General features: G+C 35.3%; 1 long non-coding RNA gene across 1 annotated transcript in view; it reads right to left on the bottom strand.

Moving 5' to 3' along the window:
• LOC131408513 (uncharacterized) overlaps positions 1–25,792 on the bottom strand; it is a 213,314-nt gene that overhangs the window by 155,925 nt on the left and 31,597 nt on the right. The window contains exon 2 of the long non-coding RNA XR_009220778.1: positions 697–948. This is a non-coding gene — a long non-coding RNA (uncharacterized LOC131408513). The remainder of the gene's footprint in view (positions 1–696; positions 949–25,792) is intronic.

Here is a 25,792-nt window from a genome sequence, read left to right as displayed (position 1 = left end):
CTCACTCTTTCCTTCCTGCAAACACGCAATAAAAGCATTTGTCCATGGTTCCCCTCTTTTTCGCTGCCTTGTGACTGGCCATTGTGCTTCCCCAGTGTCTCTGTATAGCATCCTGTGTTCTCCCCAGGCAACCTGGCTGACTATAATGAAACTGTAAAACATTTTCCAGTTTTCCCCTCTTGATCTGCATCTGGCTTCACCATACCTCACCCAAGGTAACATGGTTAAAACACATGCCAAGTGTATTCTTTGTCCTAGGCCTTGAATCGTTATAACTAGGCAAATGATCAAATTTCTAAACCTTGAAATCATAATTTTAATCAAACAATACCAAAAATAAAAAAATATACAGTGCACTTATAATATTTTTTACTTCCTCCATTTTCACCTGCATATTAAACATGAGGTATTTGTAAGAAAGATAAGTATGGCCTTACATTTCCCTTATTTAAAAAAGAAAAATGACAATTTTCAGAATCTCTGAAGAATGCATTTCAGTATAGGATCAATCAAGAATGTAGCCTAGTTTGTTAAGTAGAAATAGATTGAGTCGAGTTTTTAAAGTAGATGGGATTTACATCAGAAAATTAGAGGCTTACAAAACTTTGGAAGGACAGAGGTAGTGAAGGGGAGGAATAAAGGTAAAGTAACATCAAGCATTTAGGAATTTAGAAAAGCAATTTCTGCAGAAATCACCTCTGATGAACTCAACTCTCTGTAGCACCAAAGTGGATAATTCGCCACAGGACATTCAAAGCTCCTTGCAAAAATTTCTTTTATGGTGTCTGCTGAAGCCATTACATGCTTGCCAATGCTACAGCAGAAATAATGGTTTCTGTTTGTCTTTTATCTTTCAAATCTTGTTGGAAATGCCTTTCACTGGCAATTTCAAATTTGATATCTTGCTAGCAGGTTTTCCGAAATGTGTAGTTTCTTAACATCCAAACCCTGTAATAGAGAAAAGAGCGTTGAATATCTAAGAGACAGTCTGGCCCATTCACCGCTTTCCCCATCAAGCATCCGTACACAGTCTCTTATCGATATTCAATTTAAAAGAACAATGTCAACTAGAGTGTTTCTTCATAACCTGATGAAATTATGCCTTGTACAAACTAATATACATTCACCGTCTTCCTGAAAAAGAAGATACCATAGCACAATCAATCACTGTTTCCATCCTAATATATTGTTCATGTCACTCATTTTTCATTCAAAATCTTCCTTTGATTTATTAGACGAAATTATTTTAACTCTCATTAGCACACCTTTTATAAAATAGTAGGGGGAAAAGAAGGAGGATAAAAATGGTTAATATATACACATGTATGCACAAAAACATGGAAGAAAATATGCTTAGTTACTGTAGACTTTGAAAATGTTAATGAGGCCATGATTGTTATTAATAATTGCTTTCATCCACTATCCCACTTCTCAGCTGATTTTGGTTTATTATTTTAAGAGATGGTAAAAAATATCATTCCTGGAGGATCTGAGTCATTAAGATCCAAATTCCTAATATTCTTCCATTAATTGCTACCTCCATCACTTGCATTAATAATGGATATGGGAATATGAAAAGGTGCCCTCTCTAGATTCCAGACATATTTCTCAACCTCATTATGAAGCAGTGCCCATACTTCCACTTGATAATCAGGTTTAATACTCCAAAGGCACAGCATTTTGCCACTTATTTCAATGGCATTAAGAGATCAGAGTAGTTATCAGTCTCATATTCCGATTCAATAGAAATATTGTTTGTACCATGGTAGAAGCAATCCTATGCTGGCAATTAGCGTGCATTAATTAAGAGAGTTAATGATGGGAGAAAAAACGTTCACAATTGTGTTATTGGGCAATAATGCAAGGAACCAGTCTAATATCACTCTCTAATTTCTGAACCTGTGTCATGTAACTAAGAACAGCTGTCATGTATTGGTCATGTCAAAACATAATAACACATCTTGAAGGACAGTGCTGCAAACTCTCAAGTTATTGCCTCCCTCCTGGTTCTGTCAGTAAGACTTTGATATTCTACTATACCATTCTCACAGGTTAGATATTTCTCTATAATTTAGAATATAGTAACATTACTGAATTTTATTAGTGTATTCATATCATCTCAATTTTTGGTAATATAATATGTTCCTTGGTCAAAATCAAAGAAGTATTCTATACCGTGATAGTGAATAAGGCATTCTGTAAGAACACAGATTTTGGTGTCTGGCAGAATTATGTCTGGCAGTCAAGAAAGGCAAATCGATATCCAGAATAATTGCCAGTTCTAGTGACAAATTGCTGTTGTCTCCATCTCAATGGGGAATAATGTAACTGACTTTGCCACCAGGTAACTGTTTTTTCATCCCGCTGAATGTTGCCATATTGGAGGTTAATCATTAGTCTCCAAGGTTGCCATATTGGTACTCAGCAGTAACAATAACCAGATGTGCCTTAATGAGAAGAAGTCCATGTTGATAAGCCAATGCTCATTATTCAGGCAACTATGTCCACTTTTTTCTTAAGTCTATTGAATACATCTATTGAATAAGTTCTGTTCTGACTAGAAAAATAAACTGATATCCATAAGACAGGTCATTTTGTTCCTTTGATTAATGAGAACCTTCTGCAATTGGTGCCCCTTTGTTAGTAGCTGTATGAGACTGAATATCCTCACATCTCTGTTTATTCTGACAGTTCCATCTGGTCCCTGGACCACTTCCACAGGTCCCTTTGTCTTCAAGTCTTTTACTTTTCTAGTCCTTGTGCATCCATCCAAACTATTACCACTTCCCCGGCTTGTGAGACCTGAATTCTGACTACTTTACTTCCGAGTTAAATGGACGAACAAAAATTACTTGAACATTTGCCTCCTGAGAGCATTTACATTGCCCAGTGTTCTCCAAGCCATACTTTTTACTCCACTGAATAGCACTGTAATGTTGTACCATTGTACTTCCATTGTACTGTACTATTGTATACTTCCAGCTGTTGCCAAAATATGTGAACTGAGCCTTAATTTTTTTTTGGTGAGGAAGATTGGTGCTGAGCTAACATCTATGCCAATCTTCCTCTATTTTTTTTTTTTTAATGTGGGATGCCACCACAGCATGGCTTGATGAGTGGTGTGTAGGTCTGCGACTGGGATCCAAACCTATGAAGCTTGCACTGCCGAAAAGGAGCACGCAAACCTAACCACTACACTGCTGGGCTGCCCCCAACTGAGTCGTATTTTTAATTCTTCAGTCAGCTATTTATGGAAGCATTCTCATGAAACTATAGGTGTGGACTGAAGGAGCAGTGGGTCAGTGTGGTAGTCAATGTGGTAGTAGGTGCCATTTACTCGGAAACACCTGATGATGAAAATTATTGTCACTTTAGGAACACTTTGACAGTACCTCATATATGCAACTTTCACTTAAGGATGGACTACTGCAGCACAACTTTTTGGTTTGGTGGATCCAATACCTATTTCATGTCAGGTAGCCCAAGTTACATGGTCACTTGTATTTTATGGTCAAACTCTCAGTCCTACTTGGCCTAAGAGAAAAGCAAGACCTATTTCTCAAATAGAAAATACTTATTTTTAAAAGAGGGCATGGCCTTGCTCTGTACTGGGCAGAGGAAACGCTGTGATTCTCTGATTGGAGATTGCCAGAAAACCTCTAGAGCATCTAATATGCCCCAAATATTTAGAACACTATGTATTCAGCTGGGTCATAAGTACCAAGTGGCAAAGCAGCTTGCTCTGCAAACTAGAACAGCTTCAAATCCTCATCTTGCTCTTTGTACCATTTTAAACTTGCAACCCTATCAATTATTCAATAAATCAAACCAGCACAGACATAGAAATTGTATGTTTCCTCTGTAATCTAAAGAGTCCCATCAAAATGTGCCTTTTACTTACAAATAGGTGGTGTTATATTTTAAGTGGTGCAATATGCAGAAACTTGTCTATTTTTCTATTTTATTGCGGTAAAATATATGTAACATAAAATTTGCCACTTTAAGTGTACAATTCAGTGGCATCAATTACATTCAAAATGTTATGCAACTGTCACCACTATTTCCAAAACTTTTTCATCATCTCAGACACTCTGTACCAATTAAACAATAACTATCCGTTTCCCTCTTCCCCATAATGCAGATAACCTCTAATCTACTTTCTGTTTGTATGAATTTACCTATTTTAGATATCTCATAAAAGCGCAATCATGTAATACTTGTCCTTTTGTGTCGCCTTATTTCATCTAGCATAATGTTTTCAAGGTTCATCCATGTTCTAGCATGTATGAGACCTTCATTTTTGTGGCAAATATTCCAGTGTGTGTGTGTGTGTATATATATATATAATATATATATATATATATATATAATATATATATATATATATAATATATATATATATACACACACACACACATATATGTATATGCACATTCATCTATTGACACACCTGCACTGTTTCCACCTTTTGGCTATTGTGAATAATACTACAATGAACATTGGTATATGAGTATCTGTTAGAGTCCCTCCTTTCCATTATTTTTGGTATATACGTAACCTAGGAGTAGAATTTATGGGTTATATGGTAATTCTATTTAACTTTTTGAGGCACTGAAAAACTGTTTTTCACACTGGCTGCATCATTTTACGTTCCCACCAGCAATGTATGAAGGTTCCAATTTCTCTACATCCTTGCCAAAATTTGTCATTTTCCATTTTTTTAATTATATCCAGCCTACTATGTGTGAAGTGTTATATTACTGTGTTTTCTATTTAATTTTCCTAATGGCTAATGATGTCGAACATATTTTAATCTGCTTATTGGCCATTTTCATATCTATTGAGAGAAATGTCTATTCAAGTTCTTTGTCCATTTTTAGTGGGTTCTTTGTCTTTTTTGTTGTTGAGTTGTAAGAGTTCTTTTAATATCATGTATATTAAATGCTTATCAGATATTTAACTTCCAAAATATTCTCTCCCATTCTCTATATTATCTTAAACTTGCTTGATAATGCCTTTTGATGCCCTAAAGTTTTTAATTTTGATGAATTATCTTCTTCTTTTGTTGTTTTTACTTTTGTTGTCATATCTAAGAATCCATTGCCAAATCCAAGGCCATGAAGTTTTACCCCTTTGTTTCCTTCTACAAAGTTTGTGACCCATTTTGAGATAATTTTTATATATGGTGTGAGGTAGGACCCCAATTTCATTCTTATCCATGTGGAAATCCAGTTGTCCCAGTACTTTGTTGAAGAGACTAGTCTTTTCCTATTGAAAGATCTTGGCATCCTTGTTGAAATCAATTGGCCGTAGATGTATTGGCTTATTTTCTAGATTCTCAATTCTATACCATTGGTCAATATGTCTGTTCTTATGCCAGTACCACAATGTTTTGATTACTATAGTTTTGTAATAAGTTATAAAATTGGCAAATGTGAGGCTTCCACCTTGAGGCTTTGAGAATGATTTCTGTTAATTCTTTTTCATGTTTGGTAGAATTCATCAGTGAAGCCATCTGGTTATGGACTTTTCTTTGATGAGAGGTTTTTGATTAGTGATTTAATCTCTTCTTTGGATCTGTTAACATCTTTTTATTTTTTCTGAGTCAGGTAATTTGGGTTTCTAAGAAATTTTCCACTTCATCTAGAGTACCTAATTTGTTGACATAGAATTGTTCATAGTATTTTCTTAAATAATTTTTTATTTTTGTAAGGTCAATAATAATTTTTACACTTTAACTTCTGATTTCAGTTATATGTGTCTTCTCTCTTTTTTTCTTTGTCAATCTAGCTAATAGTTTGTCCATTTTGTTCATCTTTTAAGTTAACCAACTTGTGGTTTCATTGATTCTATTTTTTTTAATTCTCTATTTCATTTATTTCTGCTCTAATCTTTATTATTTCTTTCCTTCTGCAAGATTTGGATTTAGATGGCTCTTCTTATTCTAGTTCCTCAAGGTGTAAAGTTAGATTATTAATTTGAAATATTTCTTTTATTTGAATGTAGGTGTTTACAGCTATAAATTTCCATCTGAGCAATGCTGTCATTGCATTCCATATGTTCAGGTGTGTTTTGTTTTCATTTTTATCCATCTCTAGGCATTTTATAATATTCCTTGTGATTTCTTCTTGATGTATTAGTTGTTTAAGAGTGTGTCACTTAATTCTCACATATTTGTGAATTTTCCAGTTTTCCTTCTGTTATTCATTTCTACCTTCATTACATTATAGCCATAGAAGATACTTTTTATGATTTCAATCTTTTTAAATTTATTGAGACTTGTTTTGTGTCCTAGCATATGGCTTTCCTGGACAATATTCCATGTGCACTTGAGGATAATGTGTATTCTGCTGTTGTTGGGTAGAGTGTTCTATATGTCTGTTAGGCCTGGTTGATTTATAGTGTTATTCAAATCAATATTTCCTTATTGATTTTCTGTCCAAATGATCTGTCCCTTATTGAAAGTATTGAGGTGTCTATTATCATAGAACTGTTTATTTCTACATTCATTTCTGTTAATTTTTACATCATATATTTTGTGTCTCTGTCTGGTGTGTGTGTGTGTATATATATATGTCTGATATATGTTCATAATTGTTACAAGTTCTTGATGAATTTACCCTTTTATCAATATGTAATGTCCTTTCTGTCTCTTATAACAGTTTTTGACTTAAAGTCTATTTTGTGTGATATTAGTTTAGCCACCCCAGCTCTCTTTTGGTTACTTTTTGTATGGAATATCTTTTTCCATCCTTTCACTTTCAATCTACAGTAATACATCGCTTAACAATGGAGATATGTTCTGAGAAATTAGTTGTTAGGGGATTTTGTCATTGTGCAAACATCATAGAGTGTGCTTACACAAATCTAGATAGCCTACTATACACCTAGGCTATACAGTACTAATCTTATGGGACTACCATCATATATGAGGCACATGACTCTATTTGTGCCTTTGGATCTAAAGTGAGTATCTTGTAGATAGCCTATAATTGGCATTCTGTTTTTCATTCTGCTACTCTTTGTCTTTTGATTGGAGAGTTTAATCTATTTACCTTTCAAGTTACTGATAAGGAAAGACTTCTGTCATTTTGCTATCATCTGTTTTCTCCCTATAACTTTTTTGGCCCTTTTACCCTTCATTACTGTTTTCTTTTGAGTTTAGTTGATTTTTTTGTAGTGAACTGTTTGAGTTCTCTTCTCATTTCCTTATGTGTACACTTTTAAGGTATTTTCTATGAGAATACTATGGGGACTACACTTAATATTCTAAGTTTATTACAATCTAGTTGAAGTTGGTGCCAAATTAGGTTCACTGTCGTACAAAACTTGCTCCTATAGGCTCGATCTCCCCTTTTATATTGTTGCTGTCAAAAATTATATCTTTATACATTGCTTGATAACATAAAATTATTATTTTTATTCATTTGTATTTTAAATCATGTAGGAAACAAAAAGTGGAGTTACAAACCAAAAATACAATAATACTGGTGTTTATATTTGCCTGTTTAGTTATCTTTACCAAAGATATTTATTTCTTCATATGGCTTTGAGTTACTGTCAACCAGAAGGACACCTTTAGCATTTCTTATTGGGTAGGTCTAATGGTAATGGAACATTTCACCTTTTTCTTATCTTGTAATGTGTTAATTTCTTCCTCATTTTTGAAAGACTTTTGCCTAATATAGAATTCTTGGTTAACAGTTTTGTTTTTTTTTTTCTTCCGGTACTTTAAATATATCATCCCTCTGCCTTTTGGCTTCCATGATTTTTTTTTTTTTTTTTTTTTTTTTTTTTTTGTGAGGAGATCAGCCCTGAGCTAACATCCACCAATCCTCCTCCTTTTTTGCTGAGGAAGACGGCCCTGGGCTAACATCGGTGCCTATCTTCCTCCACTTTATATGGGACGCCGCCACAGCATGGCTTACCAAGCAGTGCGTCGGTGCACGCCCGGGATCCGAACCAGTGAACCCCGGGCCGCCGCAGCGGAGCGCGCGCACTTAACCGCTTGCGCCACCGGGCCAGCCCCTGGCTTCCATGATTTTTGATGAGAACTCAACTGTTAATCTTATTGAGGATCCCTTGTATGTGATGAGTTGCTTCTATCTTGTTGCTTTCAAGGTTGTCCCTTTGTCTTTGTCTTTCAGCAGTTTGATTATAATGTGTCACCATGATGTGCTCCATGAGTTTATCCTACTTGGAGTTTATTGAGTTTCTTGAACGTGTAGATTCATCTCTTTCATCAAATTTGGCAGGTTTTCATCTCTTCTTCCTTTCCCTTTCTTTCTTTCTGCTCCTTCTGTGATTCCCATCATGGTTTATGTTGGTCTGCTTGAAAAGTTCTACAGTACAGGCACCTTAGGCTCTGTTCATTATTTTATTCATTTTTTTCTCCTCCTCAAACTTGATAATTCAATTTTCCTATATTCAAGTTGTTGATTTTTTTCTTCTGCCTGCTTAAATCTGCTCCTAAACTCCACTAGTGAATGTTTGATTCCAGCTACTGTAATTTTCAACTCTGGAATTTTTGTTTGGTTCCTTTTAATAAATTATGTTTCCTTATTGTCCTTTTGTTTATACCTCATTTTCCTGATTTGCTTTAGTTCTTTGTCCATGGTTTCCCTTAGTTCTTTGAGCATATTAAGACAGTTGTTTTAAAGTCTTTACTAATACATACAATGTCTGGGTTTTTTCAGGGACAGTTTCTGTCAATTATTTTCTTTCTCTGAATGGGACATACTTTCCTCAAATGACATGTGAGTTTTTTGTTGTTGAAAACTGAATATTTGAATATTATAATGTGTTAACTCTGGAAATCAGATTCTCTCCCTTCCCTACGGTTTGTTATGTTTTGATTGTTGAAGGCTATAGTCCGTTTGCTTACTGATTTTTTCCAAACTGTTTTTGAAAAGACTGTGTGCTTTGTCATGTGGGTCACTGAAGTCTCTGTTTCTTTAGCTTATGTTCAGCTAGTGTTTCTTATAGAAATTTCCTTAATTGGCGGGAGATAGAAAAAAAAGGTCTCCCAGTTTTCTAGGATTGGCTGTGTGCTGGAATATTACAATACTTCGCTAGTCCATTTACAACTTGGTTTGACTTCACTCCTGCTTGCACTGAGCCTAGAGATCAGCCAAAGGTGAAAATTTAGGGTCTTCTTGAGGTTTTTGTGAGCATGTGTGTTGCCTTGGGTGTGTGAATGACATTCTAAATTCTCATTATACATTGGCAGCTTTGAATATTTGGATTTCCCAAAGAAACTCCTTAGCTTTTCCACCCTGGCTTTAGGCTATCTATTGCATGTGTCAACCATATTATTTTACCTCATGTGACTGCTATTTTGTCATTTGCCTCACAGTCTTTTCAAGCGATGCCCACCAATTTTATGCCCTGAGTCAATTCCAAATTAGGCAAAAAAGAAATGAGTATTTTGGATTAGTCCTTCAGGTATCTTCCAGATAAGTTAGAACAGAGAAACATAATATTCCACAAAGGTCTGCTCTCATTCTCCAGAACCAGAGATCAAGGTCCCACACTGGGAATACGAGCTGTCTTCTTTAAAACTGCCACCAAGACAGAGAGGGTTTGGGTCAAGGGCAGGTAAAAATGCCACAAAGGTGTTCCTACCATTTTTAAATTGCCTTTTTCTTGATTCAGCATTTGCTTGATTGCTATAAATCTTTGATTATTTTCCGGAGTTATGACAAAGTTGGTTCTGGAAGTTTCTGCTTGTTTTTTGATGTTTCTCTGTAGGGACAGAAACTTGGAATGCTTGATGTGTCATTTTGTTGTTGTCATTCTATTTGTTACTTTTGATGAAAATTTCAACATGCTACCAACACTACAGCTTAGAAGTGTTACAACCAAGATGACAAGTCCCTGATATTGTATCAAGTTTATTACCTACTTTCCGGCATTATTGTATCATACCAAGTTACCAGGAGTATTCATGTTACTTAATGCTCACTAGATACAATTTGCCTGATGTCATAAACACACTGAACCTTGGATGATGTCCTGTGGGACAGCAAATTGGTCAAGATCCCAGTGTATTAGATTATAAAAAGAACTGGATAGTAGATACCTACTCTAGAAATGTGTATTTCAGCCCATATAAGGAAAAGGTAAACAGCTTATGGCATTTTTTATTAATTGGCATAAATTAAAAATAATAATGTGCCAGAACAATAGCTGCATCACATTTGCTAAGGTCTGTGTTTATACGCTCTGGTAAAAAGCAAACCAAAAAACCTAAGATTGCAGTTACAATGAAAATCACCAACTCATTAGGTTTAAAATTATACTTTGAGGGAGTGACATCACCAAGATGGCAACATAGGTCATTCCCAACCTTGCTCCCACTCACAAGAAGAACTATCAACTGTTCATGGAAAAGACATCACTGAGAAAGTCCTAGAACACGGAGGTGAAGCTAAGGCACCCCCTTGCACCACAGAAACCATGACAGACCTCATTAGAAGGGTAAGAGTAAGGGTTACACACTGCATTGCCCCTACTCCAGACTATTGTAGCACCACGCTGAGAGGTCTCCTCTAAGTCTACAGTTCCTCCAGTGAAAAAAGAGAGCCCAGGCTGGACATCTAGCTCTCCCAGCATTGTGGGTCACTTCTTGGGAGTCTCTCCTCTAGTCTCACCTCACAGGGATTGTGAGGAAATCTGTGGGGCTTGACCACTGGGAATATGATTGTGATGGAGAAGGAGGGTGTAGTGTGTAACAACTAGCACTTGGATCTAGGAAGACTGAGCTCCTACCTGCAGTGCCCAAGTAGTAATCCCAACCAGTGGCCTTGCTTATCTGCAGAGCCAAGATGGTGGCACAGTCTGACCAGGGAACTCAGAAGGGAACAGTTCTGCCTGATTTGGGACCTCAAATGAAGAACCTTGTCAACCCTGGAGCCTAGTCTTCCCCCTGCCCATGCAGGGGTGCTGAGTCATAGCACTTCTTACTGCTGAGTGTAGCTGCTGGCCATGCCCAACCAGAAAGCCTGACTGGAATACCTGAGAGCTGTGTAGACCAGCAGTGCTCAAGTCCAGAGCCAGCAGGCAGAGATAATAAACTGCAGAGAAAAGCCAGTGGCACTATTTGGCCAGTAAACTTGGGGTGTGGGTCAGCTTGTGTCAAGACCACAAACAAAGAGCCTTGCCAGTCTTGGAGTGGATTCCCTGCTCTTCCCAGACAGGGAAGCTAATTCACACCCCTGTTGACTGCTAAGTGGAGCTCTTGGACCTGCCTGACCAAAAAGCCTGACTTGAGCACCTGGAAAATGGCTTGGTCGAGCAGCACTCAAGCAAAGAACCTAGCCAGCAGCTCTGCCTGTCTGCAGAGATAAGCTGGCAACCCTGTCTTGCCAGAGAGTTTAGGGCACAGGTCTTCCTGGTTAACTCCCCAAATAAGAGTCTCGTCATCACTGGGGCTTATTCTATGCTCCCCTTTCTCACAGTAGGAAAGCTAATATGTGGCCCTGCCCACTGAGGTGTACAGCCTCCAACCTTGCTAACCAGGAAACATAACCAGAGCTCCCAGGAATTTCAGTAGCCCCCGCTGCAGCTGCAATTACAGTGGCACTTGAGCAGAGAAGCCAACTAGCAGTTCTGTGTCTGCAGAGCCAAGATGATGGTCCAGGGAGCTTAGCACACAGGTCTGTTGGATTTGATTGCCAGACAAAGAGCCTTGCCAGCACTGAGGCCTGTTCTGTAGCCCCAACCAGACAGGAAAGGTAATTTATAGCCCTGCCCAAAGCTGAATATGGTCTCTCTCCCAACCCAACCAGGAAACCTAACTACAGCTCCTAGGAATCTGTATAGCCCATCTTGAAACTCTGATTACTGCAGCACTGGAATGTAGAACCCAGCCAGCAGCCCTCCCCATCTACAGAATTAGGGCAGTGGCCCATCAGGCCTTTGAACTTGGTGTACAGTTCTGCCTAATTTTGTCCTCAAACAAGAGACTTGCCAGCCTTTGGGCCTGTACAGGGTGCTACCCAAGTAGGTAAATTAATTTGTAGTCCCACCTATGGCTAAATACAGCTTTCAGCCCACCCAACCAGGGGACCCAACCAGAGTACATGAGAAGCTGTATAGCCCATCCTACAGCCCTGCTTACAGTGACACTTGAACAAAGAGAACAGCATGTGGCTTTGCCTATCTGCAGAAAAAAAGTAATGGCCCCATCTGGCCAAAATATTCAGTGCACAGTCTATCCTGATTCAGATTCCCAAACAATGAGCAGTGCAGGCCTTGGGGCCCATTCTGCTGCCCTACCAAGGCAGGAAGTTAATTCATAGCCATATCTACTGCTGAGTATAGTAGTCAATACCAACCATCTAGGAAGTCTGACCAGAGAACCCAGGCAACTATGGAACCCATCCTATAGCCTCTCATGGGCAGGACACAAAGCCAGTGGTCCTATCCAATTGTTCTCAGCCTTCAGCATCCCCTGACCTCAGAACATGGGCAGTGGCCTCACCCAAAAAGAGACGTGGATAGCAAGCTCCGGCTGCACAAGAATGTCACCAGCTGAAATGTCAAGAACACAAAGCTGAGTGGCCTGGTAAAGAATATTTCTACCAAAGTGAACCAGTAAAGTCTAGAAGAGGAGACTGCTTACTCAAATGTACAGATACCAACATAAGGAATCAAGTATCACAAAAAATAAGGTAAACATGACACCACCAAAGGAATCTAATAATCCTCCAATAACTGACCCTAAAGAAATGGAAATCTATGAACTATCAGACAAAGAATTTAGAATAATCTTATTAAAGAAGTTGAGTGAACTACAAGGACACACAGACAGACAACTAAACAAAATTAAAAAAAAAAATGCATAAACAAAACAAGTTCAGAGGAATAGAAACTGTAAAACAAAAAAACGACAAATTTTAGAGCTGAAAAATATAATGACTGAAATAGAGAATTCAATAGCTTCTAAAGCAGACTTGACTGTGCAGAAGAAAGAATCAGTGACCTAGATGACAGGACATTTGAAATCATCTAGTAGAGAATCAAAAACAAAACAAAAACAAAAAAAGTAGAAAGAGGGAAGAAAGCCTATGAGACTTATGGTACAGAATCAAAAGAAACATTATCTGCAATATGGGAATTCCAGAAGGAGAAGTGAAAGGGAAAAAGTCTATTTAAGGCAATAATGGCTGAAAACTTCCCAGACCTGGGGAAAGAAAGGGACATCCAGATCCATGACAGCCAAAGGACCTCAAATAGGTTGAACCGAAATAAGGCTACACTGAGATTCACTATAATGAAATTGTTAAGAGACAAAGACAAAGAATTTTGAAAGCAGCAAGAGAGAAGTTACATACAAGGGAACCTCCATACAACTATCAGTGGATATCTCAACAGAAACTTTTGAGGCCAGAAGAAAATGGGATGTTATACTCAAATATGGAAAGAAAAATATCTGTCAACCAAAAAGTCTGTACCTGGCAAAGCCATCCTTCAGAAATGAAGGAGAGATAAAGACTTCCCTGAAGAAAGAAAAGTGGAAGGAGCCCATCAACTCTAGACCACCTTACAAGAAATGCTAAAGGGAGTTCTTTGAGTAGAAGTAAAAAGACAGTAATTAGCATAAAAACATAAGAAGGTAGTGTAGAACTCCCTGGTAATAGTAAATATATAATCAAAGATAGATTCTATAATATGGTAATAGTGGTGTGATATTTACTTAAAACTGTAGTTTAAAAGTAAAAAAAAAAAAAGTAGTAAAAATAAGCATAACTACAATTATCTGTGACTGGATATGCAGTATTAAAAAGATGTAAACTATAACTCAATAACCTAAAATTTGAGGGGGAGAAAAAGTAAAAGTATAAAGTTTAGGCATGCTATCGAAGTTAAGTTGTTATCAGTTTAAAATAAGGTGTTATAATTTTAACATTTTTTTATGTAAGCCTCATGGTAACCACAAGGGAAAAACCTGTAGTAATTACAAAAAAGAACATAATAAAGAAGTCAAAGCATACTGATACCAAAAGATATCAAAATATAAAAAAATACAGTGTGATAAGACACAAGTATCAATGGATCTACAAAACAGCCTTAAAACAATTAACAGTATGACAATAGTAAGTCTTTACTTATCAATAATTACTTTAAAGGTAAATGGTTTAAATTCTCCAATCAAAAGACAAAGAATAGCTGAATGGGAAAAAAACAAAGAAACAAGATCCAATGATATGCTTCCTACAATAGACTAACTTTAGCCTTAAAGACACGCATAAACTGAGAGTGAAGGAAAAAGATATTTCAAGCAAATGGTAACCAAAAAAGCAAGGGAGTTATATTTATATAAAATAAAATATACTTTAAGCTAAAAATGGTAAAAAGAGACAAAGAAGGTCATCATATAATGATAAAGAGGTCAATCCATCAAGAAGATATAATAATGATAAATATTTATGCACCCAACATTGGAGCACCAAAATATACAAATCATAAAGAAACAGAACTAAAAGGAGAAATAAACAGCAATATAATAATAGTTGGGGACTTTAATATCCCATGATAACAATGGATAGATCATCTAGAAGAGAATCAACACAGAAACAGAGGATTTGAACAACATTAGAGACCCAAGGGACCTAACAGACATATACAGAACGTTCTTTCTGACAACAACAGACATAGAAGAACAGCAGAATACATATTATTCTCAAGTGCACATGGAACATTTTCTAGAATAGACTATATATTAGGCTATAAAACAAGTCTTAGTAAATGTAAGAAGATTGGAATCTTTCCAAGTATCTTCTTTAATCACAATGGTATTAAATTGGAAATCAATAATAGAAGGAAAACTGGAAAACTCACAAATTCATGAAAATTAGCACTCTCCTGAACAACCAATGGATCAAATGAGAAATTAAAGTGGAAATAAAGAAGTATCTTGAGACAAATGAAAATGGAAATGCAACATACTAAAACATATGGGATGCAGCAAAAGCAGTTCTAAAAGGGAAGTTCATGGAAAGAAACAACTATCTTAAGAAAAAGAAAGATCTCAAATAAACAACTCTATACTTCACAGAACTGGAAAAAGAACAAACTAAGCCCAAAGTTAGCATAAGAAAGGAAATAATAAAGATTAGAGTGTAAATAAATAAAATGGAAAATAGTAGAAAAGATTAACAAAACTAACAGTTGGTTCTTTGAAAAGATAAACAAAATTGACAAACCTTTAGCTAGACCAATCAAGGAAAAAAGTGAGAAGACCCAACTCAACAAAATTATAAATGAAAGAGGAGACATTATAACTGATACCACAGAAATATAAGAGATCATAAAAGTCTACTACGAAAAACAGTACACCAACAAACTGGACAACCTATAAGGAATGGAAGCATGCTTAGAAACATGCAACCTGCCAACACCAAATCAGGAAGAAATGTAAAATTTAAACAGACCAATTACTTCAAAGGAGATTGAATCAGTAATCAAAAATCACCCAGTGAAGAAAAGCCCAGGACCAGATGGTTACACTGGTGAATTATACCAAGCTTTTAAAGAAGAATTAATGCTAATCCTTCTCAAACTCTTCCAAAAAATTAAAGAGGAGGGACACTACCAAACTCATTTTGTGAGGTGAACATTACCCTGATACCAAAGAGAAAAGAACACTACGATGAAAGAAAACTACAGGCCAATGTTCTAGGTGAATATAGATGCAAAAATTTTCAATAAAATACTAGCAAACCAAATTCAGCAGCACATTAATAGAATCACTCACCATGAGGAAGTGGGATTTATCCCTGGGATGGAAGATTGGTTGAACACATGGCAAGTCAATAAATGTGACACATCACACTAACAGAATGAAAAAAAAATCATATGATCATCTCAAAAGATGCAGAAAAACCATTTGACAAAATTAAATATCTGTTCGTGATAAAAACTCTTAACAAATTAGATATAGAAGGAATGAACGTCAACATGATGAAGGCCATATATGACAAGCTCACAGCTAACATCATACTCAATGGTGAAAGTTTGAAAGTGTTTCCTCTAAGATCAGAAACAAGACAATGGTGCCCACTCTCACCACTGCTATTCAAAATAGTACTAGAAGTCCTAGACAGAGCAATCAGTCAAGAAAAAAAATAAAAGGTATCAGAATTGAAAGGAAAAAGTAGAATTGTCTCTATTCATAGATGACATGCTTTTGTATATACAAAATCCTAAAGACACCACCAAAAATATGTTAGATCTAACAAAAAATTCACTAAATTTGCAGGATACAAAATTAACATCATACAGAAATCAGTAATGTTTCTATATACTAACAACAAATTATTCTAAAAAGAAATATAGAAAATGATCCCATTTACTATAGCATCAAAAATAATAAAATACTTAGGAATACATTTAATCAGGGAAGTCAAAGATCTGTTCACTGAAAACTATAAGACACTGGTGAAAGAAATTGAAGACAACACAAATAAATGGAAAGTTATCCTGGTATCTTGTGTTCATTTACCAGAAAAATTAATATTGTTAAAATGTCCATAATACCCAAGGCCATCTATAAATTCAGTGCAATTCCTATCAAGATTCTAATGGCATGTTTTACAGAAGAAGAAAAAAAAAAAAGGTAAAATTTATGTGAAACCACTAAAGACCCTAAATAGCCAAAGCAATCCTAAGAAAGAGGAACAAAGCTGAAGGCATCACACTTCCTGACTTCAAGCTATATTATAAAGCTATAGTAATCAAAACAGCATGGTACTGGCATAAAAACGTAGACATAGACCATTGGAACAAAATCAGAGCCCAGAAATAAAACCCTGCATATACAATCAACTAATATTTGACAAGGTAGCCAAGAATACTCAATGGAGAAAAGATAGCCTCTTCAATAAATAGTGCTGGGAATATTTGATGTTCACATGTAAAAGAATAAAACCAGACCCTCATCTTACACCAGTCACAAAAATTAAACTCAAATGGATTAAATACTTAAATATAAGATAGGAAACCGTAAAACTCCTAGAATAAAACAGGAAAAAAGCTCCTTGACGTCGGTCATGGCAATAATATTTTAGATATGACATCTAACATATAAAAAACAAAATAAAAAATAAACAAGTGGGACTACATCCAACTAAAAAGCTTCTTCACAGAAAAGGAAACCATTAACAAAATGGAAAGGCAACCTACCAAATGGGAGAAAACATTTGCAAATATATGTATATTTATATATGTAGCTTTATATGTATAAATTTTATATATTTAAAATATATATTAGAAATATATATATACACACACACATACACAATAGAATAATATTCAGCCTAAAAATGGAGGAAATCCTGCCTTTTGTAACAACATGGATGGACCTTGAAGGCCTGATGCTAGTGAAATAAGTCAGAGAAAGACAAATATTGTATTATCTCACTTATATGTGGAATCTAAACAAAACAAAACGAAACAAAACAAAACCAACTATCTACAAAAATAGATGAGATTTGTGGTTATCAGAGGCAAGAAGTGGAAGGTGGGGAAATTGGTTGAAGATGGTCAAAAGTACAAACTTCTAGTTTAAGATAAATAAGTACTGGGGATGTAATGTACGACATGATGACTATAGTTAACTCTGCTGTATGGTATATTTGAAGGTTGTAAGATTAAATCCTAAGAGTTTTCATCACAAAGAAAAAAATTTGTTTCTCTTTTTTTGTAACAATATAAGATGATGGCTGTTAAAAAAACATTTTGGTAATAATTTCACAATATGTGTAAATCAAGTCATTATGCTGTACACCTTAAGCTTATGTAGTGCCGTATATCTAAGATCAATTATATCTCAATTAATCTGGAAAACATAAAATAAAATAAAATTATACTTCAAAAGCCATCTGTCTTCTACACAAGGAAAATAACTGAATTATATAGAAGGTAATAAAAATTACCATATTTTAAATACTTTGTAGTGGTATGAATCCTCCTGATTCTTCAGGTATGCAGTATTGTATTTATTATTTTCATAGAGAATAGTTCCACATACTTCAACTCGCTCATTGCCAGCTTAATATCCCTCAACCCATAACTCAGGGATTCTACAATATGCAAAGTATGTATATGACCATATGAATCCAGGTCTTAGAGTAATAATCACATAGGATATTAAAAAATCCACTGAGCTGATTGTCAGTTGGGCTGGGCTAAATTCCATTTATCGCTGATGTCTCTAACCCCCCACGTTGACTGATAGATCTCCATTATAATCTCTGAGAATTTGCATACCATTCCTTTCCCCTTAATGCATAATCATCCAACAAGTTACCACAGGTCGCTTTTTAGAAGCCTAGGACAATATTTATGGTAAATATTTATTGAAGCATTTTAGAGATCTCCCTTTAGGAACACCAGCCTCCTCTTTATTAAGAGGCTCTGAATCTGTAGACTGTCTCAGTTTTAGGGAATAAATTAAATTCCATGACCTACTTTTGAAGTAGGTGAATGGTCTGTTCCTAAGGCCTAGAAGATTTTTCTTTTAACTTGATCACAGATCAAGTAAGAATTTAGATGGCTACCTATTTCAGACTTAGGAAGACCATGACTCATTCATCATCACCAAACACTCCACAGGTCACATAATTATGGTTACCACTCCAGTCCTACTCTCCAATATAGTTATCATGTATACCTTGTCTCATGTTTGAGAGCTATGATCTAACTGTTGCAACTCTGGGATATCATCATTTCCATTAAAATCAGGATGTTGCAGCATCTTCTACTATTATTGCTGAAATGCAGAAGACAATCACTACAGAGCATTTTAATGATGATGATGATCTTAATATCATATATTACAATATCTTGGTGAAGAGAATGTCCTTTACAGAAAACGTTTGCCCACACCTATTCTACATTATATCATACTTTATAAGTTATAGAAAGGAAATTCTGTCATCTCAATTTTACTTAATGTAGGATTTTTATTACATTTCTGATAAGAATCAATGTCCTATATTAAGATGTATTCTACATCTGTACTAATAAAGTCCAAAATCAAGCCCCAACAAAATACACTTCAGGAAAAAGCATTGAGAGTTTTGCCAAATTGGAAAGGCTTGGGAAATGCCTTGGGTTTTCACAGACCATCCTTAAAAAGATGTTTGAAACAAAGCCTACGTATATTCATAGTAATCAGCCAGAAGTTAGTCTGGTTGCAAATTTAGGAGTCCCCAAGACCAATCTTCATTTCTGACAGCAATTGCAAGTTTGGGGATCCTCAATATCACTCTCAAGTTCAATGATTCTGTAGAGGGACTCACAAATTTCAGAAAAGCAATTATGTTCATGGGTATGGCTTATCTCAGTCAAAAGATACAGATTAAAATCAGCAGAGGGAAGAGGTACATAGGTTAGGGTCCAGGAGACACAAAGACGTGGAACTTCCAGTTGTCTTCTCCCAGGGAAGTCATATAGACAGTGTCTACTTCTCCTAGAAATGATGTGTGACAAAATGTACAGAGTATTGCCAATCAAGGAAACTCAGCCAAGCGTTAGTTGTCAGCATTTTTATTGGGGCTAGGTCATGCCACATGGCTGACTTTACTCTCCAGCCCTTCCAGAGGTCAAGTTCACAAATTTTTATCAAGCAAGACATTCCAAGGACTTAGAAGTTATCTCCTAAGAGCTGAAGGCAAAGGCAAAACCTCTCTTTGGGCAAAGTTAATCCTTTACTGTCCACTGGTACAAATAAGCAACAACACTAATCAGAGGCAATAACACAATCCAGAATCTATATATTATCTATAATTTCCAATATTAAATCAGATTTGCAAATCATATAAAGAAACAAGATGAGGTATTGAGTAGAAAAAGCCTTCAGCAATTATTAGGTAAATTTTTAAAGAGTTAAGAAATACAATAAAAACATTAAAGGTAAACATAACTTTAACTAGCATACAGATATGGAAGTTCAGCACAAAAATGAAAACATAGTTGAGATTCAGAAGGGAATTATAGTCTAGAAACCTAATGTACAGCATGGTGACTGTAGTTAATAATAACATATTATGTACTTGAAATTTGCTAAGAGTAAATATCAAGTGTTCTCATCAAAAAAAAATAAATAAATAAAAGATAACTATGGGAAGTGATGAATATGTTAATTATTTTGATTTTAATAATCATTTCACAATGTATACATAAATCAACACGTCACATTGAACACCTTAAATATATATAATTTTTGTCAAAAATAAATATATTTTTTTAAAAATTGTAACCTCCCTACCTCACACTTTTGCTCTTCTGTGCTTTTTCTCCATAGTAATCCTTCGCTACTGACACACTACTTATTTTACTTAATTATTGCTTTGACTTTCTTCTCCCTTAGAATGGAAAAAGTTCCATGACAGTAAGAATTTTTGACTTTTTTGATCATTATTCTATTCACAGAAACTACATCCATATCTTATAATACATTAGGCACTCAATAATTATTTATGAAATGAAAACAAAGGAAATTATAGAACAGAAAATTAAAATAGTAAATTAAAAATCCACTGGAAGATTTTAATAGCAGATGGGAAAAAGCAATTATTAACAATTTTTTAATGTTTTAAATTTAAAGACAATTTAAAAATTATCTAATCTGAGGAAAAGAGAAAAATAATTAGGGAAAATAAAAAGAGCCTCAGAGATCTACGGGACAACAAACAAAATGTATGATTATTTATAATGAGAATCTCAGAATGAGAAGAGAATGGTATTGAAGTAAAAAAGAATAGGAAATAAAAGCAAAAACCCCCCAGCATTTGATGAAAAAAATCAAAATTAGAGATTCAAGTAGCTCAGGGAACCCTAATATGAATAAACATAAAGAGAACCAAATCTAGTCACATTTATAGTAGAACTTTTGAACATTAAAGTTAAGGAGAAAATCACAGAAGCACCTAGAGAAAAAGACATAGTTCTCAGATGACAAGGATAAAAATTATACTGAAACAATAGAGACCAGAAAAGAAAGGAAACAAAGGAATGGCATATTTACAGTGATGAATGGAAAAAAAAATCCTCAATTCTGTATCCAGTGAATGTTTCCTTCAAAGGTTAGGTTGAAGACATTTTCAGATGTATAAAAGTTGAAAGAATTTGTTGTGAGCAGGTCTGTACTACAAGAAATAATAAAAGGTGCCTTATACCAAATGGGAACTTGAATATACTACAAGGCAAGAAGAACACGAGAATTATAAATGTGAGCAAATATAAAAATTCTTAGTGCTTACTAATTTCAAATATCAAGCACTTCGACATTAGATGAAAATTTCTAACCTAGGATAAAGTATTTTAAAGCTACTTTTATACATTTGTACATTACTTTATACCTATCATATTGCTTAAAATATTACACCTGCAAAGATTATAAACCTGAGATCAGAAAAAATAATGAATTATTATATCATGTTCAGTTTGGCAATCAAACTTACTAAAGCAAAGATGGAAATTTAACTACATAGAACTACATCAAAAATAGATTTAAGCATTGTTTTTATAAAATAATATATGGTACTTTAAAAAATGCATTGGTTTTTACAATTGTCACTCATTGCTTTCAGGGGATAAGAGAAAAAATTTTCATTTGCTACCTGTAACTGTTTCTCCACAATTACAAGCTGTGGGTTAAAATATGCTTTACTCCCATTAAATACAAAGTATAAATGGCAGTAATTGCTGTATTTTCTGTTTAATACTGGATTTTAAAGTGCTAGAGACATCTACATGTGCTATGTAAAATGTTTTTATTAGATAAATGTGATTTACAGAGCTGGACAAAGTGATCTTGGTGAATTGTCATCTCATTCATGTGCCTTATTCATTTGTTTTATTTTAATATCAGCGCTCATCATGCTTCCTATCTATACTGGTGAAAATATAACTCAAATTAAAATAGCATATGGGTCCAAAGTCATGATAGTATTTAGCACTGTTTGGTGGAGGCCAGTTCTTAGAGCCCATTTGCCTTGCAACAATAAGAGAAGACATCTAGTGAAGACTGATTTATCCACCAATCGTTGGTGTTCACTGCACAACTGATCCTGGCGATATTCCCCTTTAACTAATTTTTGGTTCAAATATGTCTCATTATTTAACTGACAGATGATAGAGGATGCTACTTTTGCTTTTAACTCAAACATGGAGAGATAATCAATAGGTCCAAATACTCTCAAGGGAAGGGAATAGATCAAATGTTAAGATGAGAACCTCACATTTTAGTGGTAGGAGTTTAGTGGTAGGAATTTGGAATGAAAATCTGTACTTTCAGATAGTCTTTGAAAACTGGGAGAGATAGAGACAGCACAGAAAAGTTCTGCTCCAGCAACAACTTCCTTGCTGTTTGATATGATCACCATCACTTCCTCTTTTCTTTGTTATTTGAACAAAATGGGAGTCATCAGATGATTCCTGGAGTAAAGGTGGATATATAGTCTAGTGTCATCATCAACATCATTGTCATCATAATCCTCATTATTCTCATCAATCTTTAAAAATATGTATAATTTATAGGATTTTTGAACATAGTAAATTATTTCAAATACATTGATATTTGACATGATGAACAAAGCAACAACTGTAACATATCTTATAGATGAGTATATTTAATTGATATTTTGCAGTTATGTCCTGTAATGAGACAAATTACTGTTGTCAAAGAATGCAGGTCTACCAGGGCTTGTAAATAGGGAAGAATATTTACTAATGATAATGGTCCATACCTCTTTTCAAGAATACATTTAAAAAAAAGAAATAAATTTCCTATATTTTAAATGTTTTACCTATTTTTGCCTTTCTTCTAATCTTATGCTTCTTTCTCATTTGCCAAACTTTACCCTTTGTATTTGAATGGTTTTGTCAGGTCCTCCTGTGATTTATTGAAGTTTGACATGGATGAAACTTCTTGTCCATCACACAGAAAAATGGTTTTTCATCTTAGTGTCAGACAGTTAAGAGACGCCTTGCTTTCACCGTCCAGTTGGATTAATCTTTAGGCTCAAGTCCAACTCTTAATTAATAACGTCATTTTTTACAACTTAAATTTTAATTTTTCCAACTTAATTTCTTTTATTTTTCCAACTTAATTTTTTTTCCTGAAATTGTCATCTATTATACTTGCATGTTCTATTGTAGTATTCCTTGTGGTCTATACATCTATACATCAAATATCAATTAGATGTATCCACTCATTGGATATTTTAATTCTATTGTTTAATATTCCTTTTCAAACAGTTATGCTTTTACTATTGTTAATATGCTTTCTTCTCTCTGTCTTTTTTTTCTTTGTTTATTGTTATCCCCTCAGTGGAGTTTGGGAACTGATAGCATCTTGTATAATCACAGCTGCTTTTGCATACCTCTGGTTGTTTGTCAAAAAATAAGTATTTGCTAAGAACATCTGGAATTTCCTCAGGTAATATCAATAATGATAGCTAGTATTTATTGTTTAATATGTTTCAGATGTGGTGCCAATCATTTTATAGGCAATTTCTCACTTAACCCTTAAAAAGATATTTTGAAGTATTACTACAGGCATTTAAAGGTGAGGAAACAATCTCAGTGTGCTGTAGAGACAATGCTTTTTTTTCCCATCAAATTCTGTTTGATTTCTGTTTCTGAGCACAGGGGAAGTCTATGTTATCCAATATTCCTTATAGATAGTTTGTAGGCATATGACTGGGTTCTGGCAATGAGATGTGAGCAGGGGTGATAAATTCCATTTTTAAGTCAGGTCATAAGTTCCTGAGGTTTTTTTATATTATCTATTTTTCTTCCACAATGACCCGGAGGGCCACATTGTCATGACAATGCCATTAAATAGAAATAGGCTGGACTCCTAAGCCCTCATTGGGAAAAGTGCTGCCTGATCAGCATGAAAGAGAAAGAGAAGTTAACTGTGTTGAGCTGAATTTTTGAGTGTATAAATTACTGAAGTCTATTCTGACTATTAGTGAGTGAGGAGTCCAGCTCCTCAGGCTGGACCTGAGGCAAAATCCTCACAGGCAAAAATCCTGTGTGAAATCGTTCAGGACCGACCATAGGCAATTGCAAAGGCTTTGCCCTCCAGGCCTCACAGGCAAGCTGCCCTCCCCACATCAGACGTGGTTCACAGCTAGTACATTGCAGTATTCTGGAGGGAGTTGCAGTTACAGACTCAATCCCTCTGGGCCAGCCATGTTCATACACATATCTGCATCCTAGCTCAGTCATCTTCATTTGGAGAATCCTTATCCAGGGCTTCAGCTCAGGCACTGTAGGTGCCTCTGTGGAGATCTCCTTATCAGGAGGTCTTGACTAAAACACTTTTCTCCATTCTGACTCAATACTTTTCCACTCCTAGCCCTTCTACCTCTCCCTCCCCTTAAAGCAAGAAAGGATCTTTTTGTTAAAGGGCTCCTCAGCAGAGAGAAGACTGATTCCCTCCATCTGCGCTGATCCATCTGACCCTCGCCTGGTCCTCTCCAAGTGGGGAATGGAACACTAGGGAGCCAGCATCATTTTTTGTCTCTTGCTTACACAGTCAAGTGAAAAAAGGCTTGATTGTTATTTTCAGTTTGGCTCATTGTCCTATTTGGCCACCTGGACACCTAGCAGACTGACAGGGAGAGGTTAAATAACTTGACCGAGATTCACAGTTCTTAAATGCCAAAGTCGTGACACCGACACCTCAGTCCTGATTCCAAAACCATTTTCTTAACAACTTACTACTCTTTACTTTCTACAAGCTGAAGGGTTAAATTAATGTATCTCTAACTCTTACCTGCACTGACCAGTCTCTGTTATAGTTATCAGAGTAGAAGATTTAGGTAGATTTATGTTTTGAAAACTTCTGACAAGGTGAATGCCTATAGCCATTTAAAATGTTCTTGTTGTTTTGCTGATAACTTGTTTTTTTAACAGTCAGAGAAACTTGGATCTGGGTGGCAACATTATAAACAAGCATCCATTTTCTTTGAAACAAGACTGGTGTTTGATGATATTTCTTTTCCTCAAAATGGACACATTTGTCTCTAATTAGAAGATGTAAGTGTTGAGTCACTGGACATATAAATACTTTTACACTTCAAAAAGGAAAAGTTCGAATGTTCATAAAAAAGCTTTTCTCTTTTCAAAATAAAAATTCGTCAGATATTTATTACGCTGTGATTTAATTATCATTCTGTGTTGTCCTCTGTAGTGTCATCTATTGCTACATCTGTTTTGTGATAGAAAAAAAAGTTTAATAATGTTCCCTTACATTTCTTCCAAGATAAAAAAAAATGCTAATAGTATAAAAGAAGCAAAAATAATTTTATTTCAACCCACACAGGTTATTGTGTTATGAAGACTGGGAAATAAGTAGATTAGGGAAACATTCTGCTTAAAATGACAGAACAAGTTAGACTAGGGCCTGAGTGTCAAACAAAGAAGCTTTTAGTCTTGTGAACCACATCTAATTCTGAAATAACATGACCTCAGTCTGAACAATATCCTCCCACTTACGACCTTCTTTGCGCACACAAGCAGCACTATTGCAACCGTAACTATAAAGCAAGTGAGCCAGAGGGAAAAACAAAACAGTGACCCAAATGCAAATCATTCCAATAAGTAGTCTACTATGGCTTATTAGAATTTTTTCGTAAAGCATCTTAAAATGCCACATTAATGACTGGAATCTACATTTCCAGAGATTTACTCAGGTGATATGTACATAATTCACTTAATATTTGCTAAGTATCTACTATGCACAGGGTACTAAGCTAGCAGGCACCACTGG

This window comes from Diceros bicornis, chromosome 7, assembly GCF_020826845.1.
Source record: "Diceros bicornis minor isolate mBicDic1 chromosome 7, mDicBic1.mat.cur, whole genome shotgun sequence".
Classification (NCBI taxonomy): Eukaryota; Metazoa; Chordata; class Mammalia; order Perissodactyla; family Rhinocerotidae; genus Diceros; species Diceros bicornis.
This window is presented reverse-complemented; position numbering and strand designations above follow the sequence as displayed.